The following is a 14,584-nucleotide window of genomic DNA, read 5'->3' as shown; positions in this document are numbered from 1 at the left end:
ATGTTTTACAAATAAATGTGCATATCAACTACCCAAGAAATAGCTTACTAGCAGAGTATGTTTTAGATATGCTCCGGGAGCTGATGCTATAAAGTTGCACGTCCATAGAGACAAAAGTTATTTCCATTGAAATGCACAGCATCAAATCTTTCCACAGAACTTCGTTAACCATTTCTCTCTCTCCTTCCTATGGCATTGGTTCTTAGGATAAGAAACACAGATAGGTGCTTCTATTACCTTTATACAATTCCTTTCTTCTTGAAAGGTCCCAAACATTTACAAAACAGAGCCTAAATCCTGCTGGCTTTACACACAAGAGATGATCTGCGTATCTGTCATGGGCTAAGCAGACGGGATATAGTCCTTGATGATAGATAATATGCTATATTATGTAGCTATACATAAGATAAATGCACAGCTTCTGTACATCAGAATCACACTGAGTACCACTGCAATGTAAACATCTTTTGCATAAATGCAGACGCTATTTAATAACCCAAGACCATTTAGATCTGTTACTATATTTACAGAATGATGACATAAGAAGAAGGTGGCTAGCAATGACCAAATAAACTTTCACTGAAAGTCTGAAGTGCATTTCCGCCACATTCTAACCATTCACTCATTTCAATCTGTTGTTTCTAATGCATGGATTTGAACTGAGTTTTCCAAAATAGAATAAAAATTGCAGCATTTCTACTAATAAAAAAGAAAGATCAAAGAAGTTCCATTCATAGGGACTTTCAAATCTGGCGTGGACAAAATACTAGAAAATATACTGTAGTAACAACCTTGCATGCAAGACCAGAGATTGTTTACATTATTAATACATAGTTTATTAATCCCTAATTTCCTCAGAATCAGCAATCATAAAATTGGTTAGCATAAAATTACAGGGGAGAAAAACAAGATATTATACTGGTATAAAAACGTAGGCTACACCTGGTTCTGCAGTAGTACTATAATGACTAATTGGCCTATTAATAGGTTGTATCACTGAAAATTATTTCTCAATTCCAGCTAGCAGAGAGACTAGACATAACCTGAATTCTAACTATCACATGGTGAGCATGAAAGAAAAGGTGGGCATCACAGTGGGCACAGGGGGCATTTGCAATATTGGGCCCCTAATTTGTGAGGCTATTGCGCTAGGTTTCCTATGTATATGGCTTCCATGTGAGGTGCCTAAGGTGTGAGCACCCCTCTAATGACCACTCAGATTATTATCGATCCAAACAGCCACACTCCTCTCTGCAAAGATCATCTCAAGATGTTGACAAACACTGAATACAGCCAAGTCTCCCTGACTTTATTAAACAACTCCAAACATCAGAAAGAATACAATTTAAAGTCCTCCTGTCATTCGGTCGCAGCACCCCTAAGCAGCAGCAGGGCCCCCCAGAAGAGGGCTGGGAACCCACGGGCTCTTGGTGCAGCCCAACATCCTGCTCCACCCTGGGGCATTTCTCAACAGGCCTCCCACAATGTATCTGGAAAACGTAAAATATTCTGATAGGAACATATTTAACCTGTCAAACATTTTCTCCTGCCAGAATAATACTATTTTCCCTTCTGACCACGTAAGAATAAATTCTGGTAAAAGCAGAGAGGTTACATATTTGTATACCCTGAAGGATTGTATTTGTCCAGCCTTTTCTTCAGTTTTCAGAGAAGATTACAGTTACCATCTTAAGCGTGCACCACCTTTGAATGGTATGACAGCACGGCAGTGGGTATACCAAATTTTATAATTTGGTATAATTTTATATATGGTATAATTTTTTTACCAAATATATACCAATATATTTGGTATAATTTTATAATTTGGTATAATTTTATAATCAGCACTTTCAGCCTGTGTTGGGTCCCTGACCTTCCTGAGGGTGTTACGCACAGCCTGCCTCAGTGTTTCTGTTCAGATGCTCTCTGATCAATGCCCATTTTCTCCAGCTTATCTAAAGAGTTAATTGCCCAGACAGTTATTTAATGATGGATGAGTCCAGAGAAAAGCCCGAAACAAATACAGAAAAAGGTTAGAAATGATGTAACATGAGACACTGTATACCCTACAGTCAAAAGGCAGAAAGCACAAATCGTATTATAGGAGAATAATTAAGGAATGGTGCAGGCAGAACCATGAGAAAGCCCACAACAAACAAAACCTGCAGTTCAAAAGACCACAGTGAGCGCTAGTGTTTTGTACAGGTGCAGCTTCAGAGGAAATGGGCTCTACTAGCTAGAATGCTTTCCTGGGTGCTGCTCGACTTCAATCACAGATGCGCTTTGTGACATTGCACAACTAGTACTCAAGCTTCAGAGCTGCAGGTCTCCCTCCCACCACCACCTTTGAAGAGAATTATTGTAAGCTTTAAAACATTCAACTTCTGTGAAGTGACTTGAGGTAGCTGAGCAAGAAGGTACTGCAGAGGTTCGGAGCATTGCTGTTTAATTTGCTCTGGTGATAAGTCAATGGAATTACAGAATAGTAGGAGTGGGACCTACAAGCCCTTATTACAGTGTCAACAATACAGTGACAGAAATTAAAGTCAAAGAGCAGCTTTGAGCAATTCTAATTAAGTCTCAGAACAGGTCAGTGAGGGGAACAGCCTCCTGAAGTGCAGCCAGCAAAGCATAACTTTTCAGTGGTGCTCAGGAGCTCCTTGGGATGCTGTGGGGACTCTTAATGCAGAAAGCCTGGAAGAAGAGCCGAGAATGAATTACATATTTTGAAAAAATACATTTTTCCTAGATTTGACTTGGTAATCACATTTCTTTGACCACACCAAACTCTGGAAAGGATACTTCAGTTTATGTTCATACAGAAAAGGTTCATAAGATCTTTTGGAAACAAAGTGGTCAGAGTCCCCACCTTGCACTTCGTCTGAAGGATGTCCAAGCAAACATTGCCTTCTTGTGTTATGCTGGGGCATCGGTTCAATGCTGAACCAGCGGGAGGCCTGCCATCGGCTGAATCACCAAGACCATTTCCTGCAGCTCCTATGTGGTCCTTGAGGTATCCAACCCCAGAGCAGCACTGACCTTGCCTGACCTCAGAGGGCGTTTGGGAGCTCAGCACAAAGAGATCTGAGTGCAGGCTACTATACGAGGGGCTCCTTCGTGCATACTAAGCTGTATGGTTTCACTGTAATGGATGAAAGGTTGTGAAGAAAAGGAAAACAGTAGACAGCTCCCTAGATTGGATATCAAACATGAAGATGATTCTACAAGCACCCAGCACAGACATGTTTAAGCATCAGCTCACATGCCTGCACTCAAAATGTGGTGCAGTACACGGAAAGAGTACAAAACCTACAATAGGCAAATCTGATGGACTGAGCTATGGAGAACCTCTCTGACAAGCAGCAAGAAAAACCTCTAAAGCACTCCATCCTGTGCTCTCTGTATACACCACATCTGCTACAGAAAGACGAAAGTCTATTTTGGGCACATTTTATGGAGTTTTAAAAAATGTTATTGGGACTATATTTTGTATCCCTTTGCCAATAAAGCCAGATGACTACACCATGGGCTAGATCTCCAGATGGTTTAAATCACTGGTCTTGCTCTAATTTGTACCAGCAAAGGATCTGGCCCCATGAGTCTAACTACACAAGGTAGATGGAGCTATAAAGAATGCGCCAAATGAGCTAAAATAGCTTTTCTAAATATAAATGCCACAACAGGACTTCCAGTGCTACACGTACGTATTAGGTCTGCAGAAAGAGTATTGCCAGTCCCAAACATTCAAAAATCATGAGTTGGACATGAAATTGGCTTTAAAAAACCCACAAGATTAAAAAGAAACAAGCAACCAGTAATATCTATGTTCTTTTGGTTTGCATTCTTGTTTTTTTGACTCTTCAAGGTAAACTCTGGTCATGTTTTAAAGCTTTTTCTATTTTTCTTCTTCTTCTCATTTTTTTTCTCCTTGGAAGCAGCAGGATTAGAAATTTGCTTCTAAGAAAGAAAAAAAAAAAAAGGAGAAAGATTTTCATGTAATTGCCTGACTCCAGAAACTGGGCTTTTAAGAAGAATACCATGAGACTCATGATAAAATCATGAGAGCTGGCAACACTAATAGTAAGCTGGACATGATATAAAGCTCCCACTTCAGCAGTCTGTGAAGTATTGTACTTTAAGTAACAAGCTTTTCATGCTCAGAAAACCTGTCACTGCCTTATGACTGGTCTTTTCATTGTCACAGATCTTCAGATCAGTTCAGATAGTTTCTAGGGATCTTCTGTTTGTGTGTAGTCCAAACAACGTTTGGCAACAAAAGGCTCTTGCAGGAAATTACAGATGGGCGCAAAAGGGGATTGGTTTGAAGCAGGCTGTGAGACTGAAGTAATTTTTACCTATGGGGAAAATGAGATATTTCCACATGGCTGTATTTGCTGGACTTGTACAATTCCCTGAATAGCTAAACACTCCCTGAGAGATATACCTGCAAATCCACATTTTACGTTAACGAACTAGTAGGATCCTGGGGGAGAAAAGAACAACAAACAAATCCAGACCATTGCTTTGGAAGCCTGACATCTACCAAAGTACTGATACCAGATTAGCATGTAATCTGTGCTGAGAAAGAGAGAGAGCGGACTTCCAGCAGTGTGGGGCAGTGGGATTTTCCCTATTTATTATGTCCAATCAGTGCTAATCCATGGCGACAGGAGTCATTCAAAGTAGACGTGTGAAGAAGTGAGATTGCCACCTTCCAGGACACAGCCGGTTCCCGGTGTCATTTACCAAAATAGAGGTTTGGTGACCTTTGTGTGCCCGACACTGCAACAATCTAATGGAAGCACAGGTCAGTTCAGATGTTAAAGGCTCCAATTTGCACTGCAAGATACCAAGGTCCTAACCTAGGTCACAGGAAAGTGGAAGACATCTCCATGCCTTTGAAGACCTATTAGGCAGCACTAATTTTCCCAAATGAAAGTTTGAAAGACTTGCACTAGTCTTAGGAAAATCAGATCCAGCGTACAAAGCTAACTGATCACCCATCCTAGGCACAGACTACCAAAATTGCTTGTAGCTTGTAATAAAACCTGAGTACATCACACCTATCTGTGTCTGTTAAAAAGCTCCCATTGCTGAGGGAACAGCACATGACAAAGTTGACACTTACAGAAGTGTAATTTTTTATTTGCCTTTCTATGCAAAGTTCACACACGTTCCTTTACAAGTGAAACTTCAGGTGCCAGTGGCTGCTTCACAGCTAATGGATCTTGAATTCTTGGTGCTGTTTGATCTGGGCATTTCAAATCAGCTTCACTGTCATTTTAGACGGAGAGACCTTGACTTGCACTGCACTCTTCAACAGCTAACTTACTTCTTCAACGTAGACTGCATAGTCAAGAGACCAGGATAGGAAACTTAGTAAGTGGTAGGGGAGAAGTCCATGAAACTGACTATGAGTTCTCTCCCACCAAAATAAAGCAGGAACATTTCCATTAAGTTCAGTGAATTACACTAGCACAAGCCCAGCCCTAATTTCTTTGGGTTAACAAATTCCAGAGGAGGAAACCTAAATCGAGCTGAATGGTTCTGTGACTCAAGGCCATCTTTCAAGAGGCCTGTAACAATTTATGGGCTTGACTGAAACACGAAAAAAATAGTAGTTACGGTGGAGTTTTGCTGTGAGTTTTGTATCCAGAACCTAAATCTGGAGAACACCAAGCAAGCATAAGAGCACCAGGATTGCAGCATTAACTGCTGAGAATTTATGAAGACCTGGACCTTCTCTAGGGAAAGAATTCACCGTTTGCAAGGAAAGCGGCACTGAAAAACACTGGAGACCTTCCAGCCCTTAGAAAACAGGTTGAATTCCTTTTAGGTTCAGAGAGGGAAAAGGTGTTTTGTACTTAAAATAGTAGGCTGAGACCTGGCAAATTTGGTTAACTTCTCCTGTGAAGAAGACTCGCATAGGTTCCACATCGAGATCCTGATCTTGGCTAGGGACTTTGAGCACTTACTTGTGTATAAGCAGAGCCACCACATCCATTTTTTCCCTTTGCTTGGCAATCTGGTCTTGGAAGATTTTCGGGATTTGTTCGATGTTCCTTATTTTTGATGAGATGTCCCACCAATGCTCTCCATGACATACATAGTAACTGCCTCTATAGAGTAGTGCCGGACTTTCCAAGATCCCTTGCATCCAGAAATCCCAGACAGCCACAGCACAGGTCCTAGATCTGTATAGCCATTTCACTTTGTTCTGAAGAGCCTCAAAGTAACTGTTCAGGTACTGCCAAGTTGCAAAGCACATTCCATCTGATGCTTTCTGGAACCATATGACTTGCTGCACATGCACAAAAATGTCAGATTGACATATAGTGTATTCTAAATAGGAATAAGCAAATGAACTTGTCGGATTTTAGACAAGTTGGTGGAGAGTGCATCACCATATCCCTTCTGTTTTAATGTTTTGTTTGTACATCAAACAGTTCAACTACAAAGCTGATAACAAGACAAAATTCATTACGTGAGCTGAACGAGGATTTAAACTGTGACGTTCTGCCATCTACTGGAAAAATGTAAACAACACATCAACCAGTCATTGAACGTGCTAAAAAAACGCCTATCTTCAAACCTGGCAGAAGCAGAATGAGCTATTTTAGAGAGGCAGGAGATGCACAGACAAGGCTCTCTAAGGATAAACCACCTCAGGTTTCCATTTTAACCTCCAATAAGCAGTTATCTATCCAGAAATTTATAACATGTATATACTTATGCTCACAAAAAAATCACATGTGCACATATATATGTGTGTGTGCACATGTTTATAACACAACTAGCCAGAAGTTTATTAAAAGTCATCCTATCTCATCCTACTGATGTGGTAACTGGGCACAGCCTATCTTCTAGCTACCCTTTCACGAAATTTCACAAAGCTAAGGGAGGCTGCACATAGTTCTTGATCAGTCCTAAACTGTGCAGACAGTTTGCCAATATAAATCTATCAGCAGGAAAGCAATGCTTTACTATATATATACTGCCTGAGAACTGGGCATGTGTCAATAGCTTCTCTCCCAATAGCTAGGTATCCAGCACCCTTTCTGGATTTCATTTTGTCATGCAGAAACCATTGGGACCTGATATATAACACACTGATGATTAGCATCCTGGGGGTCAGATGACCATTTGGAAGCCCAGAAAATCTAATTCTAAGGGTCTTTCTCAAGAGAGCACCACTGGGTGGGAGATACCACAGGAGCTGCATGAAGATGTTATTTTTGAAGGGAGCTGCTTAGTAGAGACATGCAGCTTGCCCAGTAATGAAAATGTATTAATGGAAATTTAACAGGAACAGTAGCTTTTAGCCGTGGGCCATTGTGTGCTTCATGCAATTCTAGCATTTTTGGAAATTAGCTGATGCTGTCCGGCTGCTTGCTCTGTATAATCTTGGAAAGAAAGAGGCACCACCAGATCACTCCCTGCTTCTCTTATGCAGGGTGATTCCAGCAGGCCTTCCACTGTGGTCTGGGATATTCTGAAGAGAGCACACATTTCAGTGTCTGGGTTTAGGGCAAGATAAAGCTAGCTAATTTATTTGAAGCTTTTGGTTTTATGCAGACGGGCAATTTTGTGATGATGTTTCTTCACTGACCAGCCTTTTTTTATTTTTTTTTCGGGTGGGACAAAAAACCATTTTTATAGTATGAAGTTTCAGAGTCATTAGTTTACAGCAATTTAAACGTTGTTCTAAGTCCAACGCTGCCACCTCGTGGTGAAATTTAAAAAGGTACCATTTAATACAGTTACTGGAGACAATTATATATACTGTATACAAAAGATTTCTGCTAAAGACCCATAAGCTAAAAAACATATGATAAAGATACTCTTCTTCATTGCGAGGAACACTTCCATCCTTCACCAAGACAGGTTAAAAAGTGAATTTTCTCTACAGTTGTTTGCTTTACATTTTGTTTTTGATAATAAAAGGTTCACATTTGTTTCACATTTGTGAGGAGCTGGCTTGTAGTCAGGTTCACTTCCCAGTTCTCACGCAATAGCTCCATACAGCAGTGCTTGGGTTATAAACAGGGGAGCATTTAAATTCAGGCAATTTATTTTCCTCCTCACTGAGGTCTAGGTAGAAGCCAAGTTTTAAACAAAGTAGTTCAGTCAATTATATGCAAAAATCATTATAAAACAAAGAGCCATCCTAACTTTCTGTAAAACCAATATTTGAAGAACATTTAATGAAAGTGCCAAGAGATAACTTAAACTGCAATCCTAGTTGAAATGAGTGACCTATCCTGCCTCCAGCACTGTTACTGGATACTTCAGAGGAAAGGGTAAGGACCCCTACTTTTGACTTGTCTCAGTCTTTTCCTTCCTCCCTGTACTGCTAGCGATTGGCAAGCCATGGAAAATGAACATCTTGATTTCACTGTGAAGGTGTAGTTGCACTGAGCACAGCAATGTAAACTTCCCTTCATGCTGCCTTACCATTCAGATCTCAAGTGACCACCTCTTGAGATCAAATCTTGGCCTATTCAGTACCTGAGAAAGCCTCAGTCTGAACCCGTGCATGCCTGAAACAGGACTGAAGTGCTGATGCTGTCTCTGTGCGTCAAACCAAAACCCCCTCCCACAGCGGGGAGGTTGAGTTGCAGACACAGATCTGAACATTGCCACCTCGTGTCCAGCTCTAGTCTAGCCTTTCCTTCCTACAGGAGTTTCCAGCCTCCAGGCTTCAGTGCGGTTCTAGACACCTTGTGAACATTCATTTTTGTCCTCGCTGTCTAATGCTCACATACCATAACTGCATGACTCTCTGCCCCATCTCACCTCTTTCAGCTGCACCCCTTCAATATCCCTGTGCAGATCCCTGTTATAGATGTAGTGAGACACTGAGATTTGCAGCTTAGGTTCAAAGCCATGTGAAATTATCTCACCCTTTTGAATACATAAAGCTGGACAAAAAGTTTCAGTGCAACCTTTCCCATCCCTTCCTTTTCACCTTTCCCATCTTCTGCTACTACAATTTATGCATCTAGAGCTGCAAAGTCAGGAAAGAACTAGCAAAAAAAAGGGGGGAGGGTGTCACCTGAGCTTACAAATCACCGCCACCCCATCCCGCCAACCTCATCTCCTACCCCTGCTCATATCAGGTTGAGAACTTTGTCCTCCCGGGTTCCCACCTGCCACACTGACTCTTGTCTCCTGTGGCACCTTGGAGCAGGCCAGGCTTGGCAGCTGAAGAAGCTAGATATTAAGATCTACAAAGAAAGTTTTCAGCAGTGGCAGCTGCTTGTCCAATCACATTCCCCTGAAGGCTTGCATTTGGCTCTGACAGCATATCTGTTGGTGGCCACGGCTGGTCTTGCTGAAAGTCATGCGTGGGATCAGCTCCCAGCGGGAAACTCAGCTTTCTTCTCCTGAAAGGCAGTCCTCAGTGATTCACAGCTTAGGAAAGTGTTCTCTTCCCTCATTTTCATATTTTCAGAAAGAGTTTATGTTCAATTTGAATAGGACTGAATTAGCAAGAGAGGCTGTTTTCCAAAATTTCTATAGAATTTCCCCTTTAAAAGGAGAATGAAGTCCCTTTTTATTTGTGTTGCTTCCTAATGTTAATTTCGACAATAACAAAAAATACATCACCTAGAACATTTTTTGTCTATAAAGCTGAATTAGCTTTAGGTTATTTATGAAGAATATTTATCTTCATTTGAAACAGAAGAAACTGAGTTACAGAGAAACTGAGAGACATGCTTTTGAACTACTTCAGCACTTAAAATGTATTTGGTTGTGAGATTATTTTATAATCATAGTGATCAAGTAAGACTTCAATAACAAGTTAGAAAAGTCCTAATTTACCTACGATTGAAAAGATCTGAGGCAGAATCTCTGTCTTGAAGTAAATATGGAGACCTGTGATTTGTGAGTCAATATGGTGTTTGTCTTCAAGTATTCTTCCTGCTTTCCCTCTGGGCAGGTCTATTGCAAGATGACATTTGCTGTCACTGCTTACACCACTCTTATCCCTTGGGTAGTGCTTTGGTGGCTGGTCACAAATCTGGGATTCTGGAATTTGGTTTCTGTTGCCTGTAAAATGAGGATAATACAAAGAGGGCACCATATTTTGAATATGATGAAATCCTTGGCAACAGCAGTGATAAGGGCCATGTAAATACCCAGTTAGACTCTTCTTAAGAACAAAAATACCATGGATTCAGAGGAATATTAACCTTGTTGTCCTAGGGAATTGTGTGGTAGCACTCACAGCACAGACAACGGACACCAGGTCCCTCTTCTGGCCTCTTCAGCTTGGTCACCTAAGGGAATACCATAGCCATCCCAAGCATATTCCTCAGATGCAGGATGCTGCAGTGCATTCCCTAGTGCCAAAGTCATGTGGCCTTCAGGTATACCGTCTCCCTCTCAGTGGCATCTTTGGACAGTGAATTACACAGCCATTATGTGAGCCAAAGATATTTCTTCTCAGATTTTAAATTTACTGGCCTTGAATTTTGTGAAGCGTTCTTCCTTAGAATTTGCTAAGGGTACAAGACACAAAGTATACACTGCAGAATTTCCACTTGCTTAGATCAGACCCTTCTTTTCCAGGGTAGCTTTAACTTTTCTTTCTGATTCCCTCTCTTCTTGGTAAATTTTCATCAGATTCCACTGCTCTAAGCAGCATTCAGGCTCTTAATTAAACATCCTATGGGTCATCTAAACATGCATGAAGATATTGCTGAAGTTTAATCTGAATAATTGTGCTAGATTAAAAGAGCTTTCATCGTAAGGTAAGGTACTAGCATCTGACGTATGTGAGGGGATGCCTATTCATTGCTCAGTCCCCTGATACCCTCTGTACAACCAGAAACCCTCTCTTTTATTGTGTTTTAAACCTCCCTCCTCCTGTCTTCCGTGCACACAAACTTTGCTGATCATACAGCCTCAATCAAGCTGTGACTATGTAGATTGTGTTGTACAGCTCAGACTGGCTGATATAGTCATCCCTTACATGTATTAAATTTTATAGAAGTTACCCTTGTGCTAACAGTGAATAGCAGCTTAAGAGACCATTATTATTAACAAACCCCATTACAAGGGGTTTGTTACAGTGACACAAAGACAGAAATGTGAACTCCTGAGAGGTCTAGGCATGCAAAGAAGGTATTCAGAGATGTGCAGGGCCCTCACGACAGGAAGCAGAACAACCGTATCGCGCGAGCCATATGGCTAGCAGCTAACGTCAAACTCCAGGCACAGACAGCACTGGGGCCTTTGTTTTTGGTACCAGGAAGGCAGCCATATACCATACAGCATCACGAGAACTGTAGACACCTCTTTCTCTGTCTCTCAGAGGTACTGTTTCATTAATGGTTGTATTTGCTATTGGATCAGATGAGACTTATCATATATTACTCAGATATAATTAAGGAACCTAGTTGATTCTTTCTTGTTTCCTCCAGGCCAAAGAGTTGTGCACTTATGGCTTTGGTCATACCTTCAAGCCCAGTAAGCTGCAATGCTGTTTAACAGGTCTGTTCTCCTTAAACCAGTGCTACAATCATGATGACAGATAGTTATGAACTTTCTTTTTATGCCACGGCACCAACAGAGAATTCTATAGGTTTTTCTACATGCACATTGCATTTTTGCTACACATAGCTCCAATCTTGGTAACCGAGATAGAGGCAGGGAGAGTCATAAGACAGGCAGTAGATGGCACCAACATACAACCATTAAAGGATGCACAAAAACAGTTACAAGGCAAAAAATACTTCCAACTGCTGTCACAGTTGCCAGCCCTTCCATCTGACCTTATGTGAGGTCAAAAACCCCTTTGCTAATGATCATTTCCCTATAATAAAACCCAGATCCCAACACCCTCAGACGTATCCTAATTACAGCTCTGTGAGATCAAAAATTTTTTTTTTCTCCTTGAATTTACCATAGTTAAAAAAAAATCAGCACAAGGGATGGGAAGTGGGACCTCCTCACCTCTCTGCTTCATGAGTGGGTCAGGTCACTGTCATGTCCTGTATCCCTGTCTTCCCGCCTGCTAAATTTAGCACATGGTCAGGCTGTCTGTGCACATACCTAATTCCAAGATGACAGTCAGATTTGGATGAGGAGGAAACTTCTTCCTGGGGATTCTGGTTTGTTATTGTTTTTTTCCTTCTCTGTAGCCTGGACCATAATCTGCTTCCCAGGAGCCATCTGGGTTTTTTTTCTAACAGTGAATCTTTTCTATTACAGAGTCTTTGGACATCGGCTGAACCTTCTTCCTTGCTCTTACCCTGCAGTACATTATAGTTCCACTTTCTCAGCTTTTACTACTGGACTTAAGCTTCTTACAAAGTTTTATGGCCCACAATGTGGATGTGGGAGAAGCAGGTACATGGAAGACACCCTGTAGATCCTTAAAAGCTTCGTAGGCGTTCCATGGCTGCCTGTGACCTGGAGAAGATCTGGACTTCATGATCCAGTTGCTCTTTTAGGACGCAGTTGCTTTTTCATTCCTAATTTCTTAGTCCACCAGATCTGCCTTGTAAAATGCAAAGCAATTACTCACCACTGTGCTCACCACTTGGCCGTCGATCTGCAATAAGATTAGGAACTCTTGCCTTCATGGGAGCACAAGGCTCCCATTAAGTTCCATGAAATTGCTTTAAATATCTATGGGCTATGCCAGTGCTATTCACTGCCTTTTACTCTTCCTTCCATATTCTTTCCAGGTTCAGGTGCAGACTGCCATAACCAGGAAAGCATCTCTCAACTCTGTAATGCCCACGCTAGACAGACAACTCGCACTGTTTAGCAAATAATCTTATAACCCTCGAGACCTGCAGAGCCACAGTTTCTCCAGAGACAGAAAGAACAACTCTGGAGTTGCAACAGGCTTTTATGGCTACCAAATATGTTTTTAAGTATCTCAAAAAAGTATTTATATAAAACAGATGATTTTCGTGGAACTTCAAAACAGTGATTAAAAAACAAGAAAAAATGGCAAAGCTGTCATTGTCCTCCTACAGCTTTTAGCCAATTCTTCTTTTTGGTAAACTCATTATTGGCCCTGTATAATTCTCGTATTCCCAGCAATTTTTCAGTTTGGTCTCCCCCCTTCTCTCCTACTCTCCTTCCACTCAGTAAGACGTTTATGTCTCAAGGAACTTCAAGTTTTTTCAGTTTTAAGAACAAGTTTTAATTATAGTTTTATTTGTGTCCACTTGGGTTCATTACAAGGTTAGCTCCCTTTGTTTAACTGAGTCAGAATAACTTTATGCTGAATAACATTAAGGTCATTGAGGGGAATCTCTTTGGCTCAGGAAGGCAAATTATGAAAGACTTCCATTTTCTGCAGCCTCTCCAATAGTTCTAAAAATCCTGTTCCATGTTCTTACAGTGGTCCAGTACACACTACAGAGAAATTCAGGAGACAGAGACTCACTAGAAGCGCTAATTTCTTTTTTGTCCTTGTCAGAATTGCTTCAATCTCTACACTCTCTTTTCCTGTTCTATTTTTTTTCTTGCTAGGGTGCAGTTATGAGATCAGAAGTGAAGTCATATTCGTCAGCAAAATCTGTCCTTAGTTTTCTTCAACTTGCAAGAAGAGGCATGCATTTGCTCAGTGTTAATAAAATCACACATCGGTTACTTCATTCCTAGTATTAAGAACAATAAAGTAAAACATTTGTGAAGAATTAAAATCTACTTTGTTCTGAAACAACCTTGAAACCTGAAGAAAGATTTCACATTGGCATGTAGTTTTACACCAACAGGCACATTTAGAACATTATGACTCATATAAGTATTTCTAGGTCAGAGGAAACAGGGTTATTTACCTTTTGCTGAGGAACCACAGTCCTTCAAGATATAGAAAAACAGAATTAGAACATTCTAGGTGGGTCATCAAGACCAGGTCCCCACAGTCCCTATCACCATATATGAATGTTAAAGTAAGAAAAGAAAAAGTAAGAAAGAAATACATATTCTCTTTTTACCTCCCAGCCTATCCAGCCCTAGACATCTCCAGGCACAAAACAACTCTTAACAGCCGTTTGAAACTTTCAGCATCAAAGAACAAATGCTGCAGAAACTGAACTATGCAACAGGACGAAAGCAGAATAAATTAATGACATCGCCAGTGTGGGGGCCACTGTGACTCATGGGGATTTGTGGGTGAAAATGCTTGGGTAATTTTGGATAAGTAACGTTCATAACTGTTATAAGGCCAATATATAGTAGACAAGCTTTGGGGCGTACAGTCCTTTGGAGATGGACCATGCACCACACTGCAGAAGCGCGGCTTTTGCAGAAGGGCAAAAATAAAGGAAGTAGGGAGAGAGAACTTGGTATCTGCTGGAACTATTGGGTAGCAATGGAAGTACTCTTTCCTTAGCCCAAATCTGGTGTTTGATTTAAACCTAATTGTATGAGGAAAACATACCAAACAGGCCTCAGGGTTTTCTTCACAGCACTTCAACACACTGAAAGTGCATTCATGTCCTTGGACTTACTGGGAGTCTGAGAGAGCTTCAGACATGAACTTGGAGTTAAATTTTCCAAATATTGTTAAAGGTGAGACGGCCACGAGAACCTGGAACTCTTCCATTCTGCCAGC

At 41.0% G+C, this 14,584-nt stretch overlaps 1 protein-coding gene across 1 annotated transcript in view; it reads right to left on the bottom strand.

Moving 5' to 3' along the window:
• The window catches only part of GLI2 (GLI family zinc finger 2), a 312,116-nt gene that overhangs the window by 207,246 nt on the left and 90,286 nt on the right, over window positions 1-14,584 (bottom strand). The window lies entirely within an intron of this gene.

This window comes from Struthio camelus, chromosome 6, assembly GCF_040807025.1.
Source record: "Struthio camelus isolate bStrCam1 chromosome 6, bStrCam1.hap1, whole genome shotgun sequence".
In the NCBI taxonomy this organism is placed as follows: Eukaryota; Metazoa; Chordata; class Aves; order Struthioniformes; family Struthionidae; genus Struthio; species Struthio camelus.
This window is presented reverse-complemented; position numbering and strand designations above follow the sequence as displayed.